Source organism: Phaethon lepturus, unplaced genomic scaffold (genome assembly GCF_000687285.1).
Source record: "Phaethon lepturus isolate BGI_N335 unplaced genomic scaffold, ASM68728v1 scaffold56127, whole genome shotgun sequence".
NCBI classification, from domain to species: domain Eukaryota; kingdom Metazoa; phylum Chordata; class Aves; order Phaethontiformes; family Phaethontidae; genus Phaethon; species Phaethon lepturus.
In genome coordinates this window covers 1,068-4,272 of record NW_010552218.1, presented here as the reverse complement: position 1 = coordinate 4,272, position 3,205 = coordinate 1,068, and the positions used below count along the sequence as shown (strand labels likewise).

The 3,205-nt window shown below is 42.7% G+C and overlaps 1 protein-coding gene across 1 annotated transcript in view; it reads right to left on the bottom strand.

Moving 5' to 3' along the window:
• LOC104623914 (melanoma inhibitory activity protein 3-like) overlaps positions 1 to 3,205 on the bottom strand; it is a gene marked incomplete at both ends in the record, with an annotated part of 10,694 nt that overhangs the window by 6,931 nt on the left and 558 nt on the right. The window lies entirely within an intron of this gene.

Below are 3,205 nucleotides of genomic sequence, written 5' to 3'. Positions count from 1 at the left end.
CCTACAAACTCCTCTCTTGTACAGGAAAAAACGCCCCATTGTGCAAATAAAGGAAACATTCTCTACAGACACGAGAGAGGAAAGGCACTGTGAATGCCAAGTAAAATAGGGGAGAAAAAAGTGCATCCTTCAGTACCATTCCCATCCTAGCTAAAACGCCATGGGTGGACAAAACAGGTAGCTGTGTGTACAGCATCTGTCCCCACCACTATGTGCGTGTGGCAGCCAGCTGCAGCAGATTCACTGACCCTGACTGACCAAGAAACCGGCTTCCCACACCACCTGCCTCAGTGACATAAAACAGGCAGCTGGGAAACAAGGTGTTCAAATGCTTTTTATCTTACAGCCCACATCCCTACAGGTACCTAAAACTGCAGAACATTGGTAGAAGGAGGGGAGTTGGCTTGCTCTGCCCTTTCTGAATGCTGGCATTGTTAAGAAAACACAGAAACCATCAGAACAAATTCCCTGATCCTCTGGGTCCTCTAGATATACTCTGCCTTTCTGTCTTACCTTAAATTTACCCCTCCTGTCTTCCTTTCTACTATCCTATGCATAAGATTTGAAAACAAACCAAAAAATAACCAACTACCCCAAAAAAAATGACCTGCAGCCAAGTCAACTTCTTGTAACACGACGGCAGAAATAGTTTTCTCAACCTCAAATCAAAGGAATAAAGTTCAGCCCTTTGCTGCAAGATAAAATAACAATCTTCTGCAGCAAGAATTTACAGTGTATTTGCTGAAATGTTTTGTTAAAAAGCAGCAGCTTTTACTTGAATTATCTGAAGTAGTTTTGGAATTCTGGACCCTGCTAAAGATGAGGGCAGATTGCAAGCGAAATGCATAGGAGGAAAGTCTACAGAACACCACTTGACGATGTAAATAACGTGAGGTGGATGCTGAAGAAGAGACTAGTTTTAGAGCAGGACAAGGTGCACTGGACAATGAGAGTACCAGATGTGCTCCTCCTTTCAGCTTTGGGAAAAAAAATGAAGTATTTTCCTGGAACCGTATTTGTGAAATTTCGTAACATAAAATCATTACTAAATAATGGTCGTAGAATATTGTCCAAGCATTTAGCTTTGCTTTATTAATGAGGTTTAGGCAGTTCTGCTAAAAAACACATGCCGTATAACATACAGAATATGTATTGTAACTGTGTTCCAGAATTTTTTCACATGCAAAATACTCGTTGAGCTCAACAGGACTTCTGCAAGCAATAAAGTATACAAGACTGGGATTGTAAAATAAAGGATCTGTTTTGTTAAAATACAGCACATTTGCCGGCACAAAATCAACAATGGCTTGAAAAGGGTGGAGTGAGTTAGAAGAGCAAAGGCAAATAAAGCCCAAACACAACTGCTACAGATTTTTCAGCCTTGGGGAAAAGCTCCTTTCTTATCAGATCATCTCCCTTCAGGTCAGAAATACTGTATTTCTCGTGGCTCCTCAAAACCGATTTCAGGATTACCGCCTGTATTTACAACTTGTTTGAACTAAGCGCCAGGTTGCAGTAGTTGAAGCTTCTCATGCACACATTCCCCTAACCTCTGTCCCCATCTGACGATCAGAATACCAGTTATCCCTTGATTTCATAGTTTCCATTATGCCTTAATACTTTCCCCCAGACCCAAAACTTTGGGGAGTAGAAAAAGGCAGTAGGGTAGATGCACGAGATCAAATGACACACACAAGCTCACATCAAGTCACGCAACAAGATCCCAAAAGGGCTGTGGCAGAAGGTAACATGCCTTCCAACGGAATTTGTTTGATCTCAGACCTCGCTAGCTAGCACGTTTTTAATTAGCAAGCAACAGCCTCCCCTCAGCTGCAAGGCGGGTCTGCATAAATCAAGTTGCCCAGCCAAATCTGGCACGGGAAGTCACATTGCATGAGAGACCCCAGCACTAGCTGCAAGTCCGGGACAGGGTCAGACATGCCAGTGCCCTACTCAACATGCAAGGGTAGACACCTCCGACCCCGCTGCAGCATCTGCAAACTGGTTGTTGCTGCATTATGATTAATGCAGCAGCAGTCAATCAAACCAGGGAAGAAAGAAATAAGGATTACAGCCACCAACTGAAAGTAATTAGTCCGTCATCGCTGCCTTAAAAGGAACATCGAAAATAGTGTAATACAATTAAAAAAATGACAACAAATAAAATGGAGCTTTGCAATTCTTTAAGGTCTGCCAACTTCAGCTTTTACTTGTTAAAGCAAACATCCTTTTAACTTGGAGACACACCTAACTGTTGCATGAGCTTCCTATGAGTGAATAGTTAAACTGAATACTAACTCAGCAATTACCTTAAACCTGCTGTCTGATCTTGCAGCCTGCATTACACCTTGTTAGAAGATGCAAAATTGGCCCCAGATTGCTACTCCTCATCTCAAGAACTGTCAGCCCTGGAAACCTGTACCAGCTAATTAACCAGATTATTTATGGTACAGTACACGTCTGAAGGGAATTACCAGTGTGATACTATTATAAACTCTTCTTTAACCACGTGCTGCAGTTTTCTGCTCTTTTCTGTATCCTTCTAATTGGATTCAGCTCCTGCTGAGAGCTTGGCTGTCCACACCCAGCCTGAACAGGTTAGAGAAAGTGATACATCCTGCTTTTCACTAAACCACTAAACCCACCGTCAACACCCAGGTGTGGCTTCGAGCAGCCTAGACCACTGTCACAGGCAGTCTATCCCTTGTAGAAGGCCAGAGTGAGAAAGGAGGTTGAACTAAATGATTTGGACACCAAAAGGTACATAGAGGAAGCACGGGGAGGGGGCAACAGGGACTAGGTCTAAGCAACCTCCAGACTGACAGCGTTTTCAAGGGAAGTCCACAAAAACTGCTCTTCCTCCAGGGTATCTCGGTTCTGCTTCTGTCAGGCAAATAAGGTGCTTACCATGAAATCAGAGAGGAGTTTTCTATGAAATAACTGCAAGTATTGGGACTCTCCCATTTAGCATCACCCTCTCAGACTGCCCAAGGAAGATGACGACTCAGACAAGGCCACTACTCTGCAAGCTGCTATAACGTGTTAATAAAGCTGAGACATAGACCTTTTAAAAAAAAAAAAAATCAAGTTTACCTTAATTCTTTTTTAGTTTTACTACTTCCCCCCACCCCAATTCTGCATGCAGCTTAGATAAAACGTGGAAGACAGCAGCTGAATATTAGGAAGAGAAACACGATTAAAACAT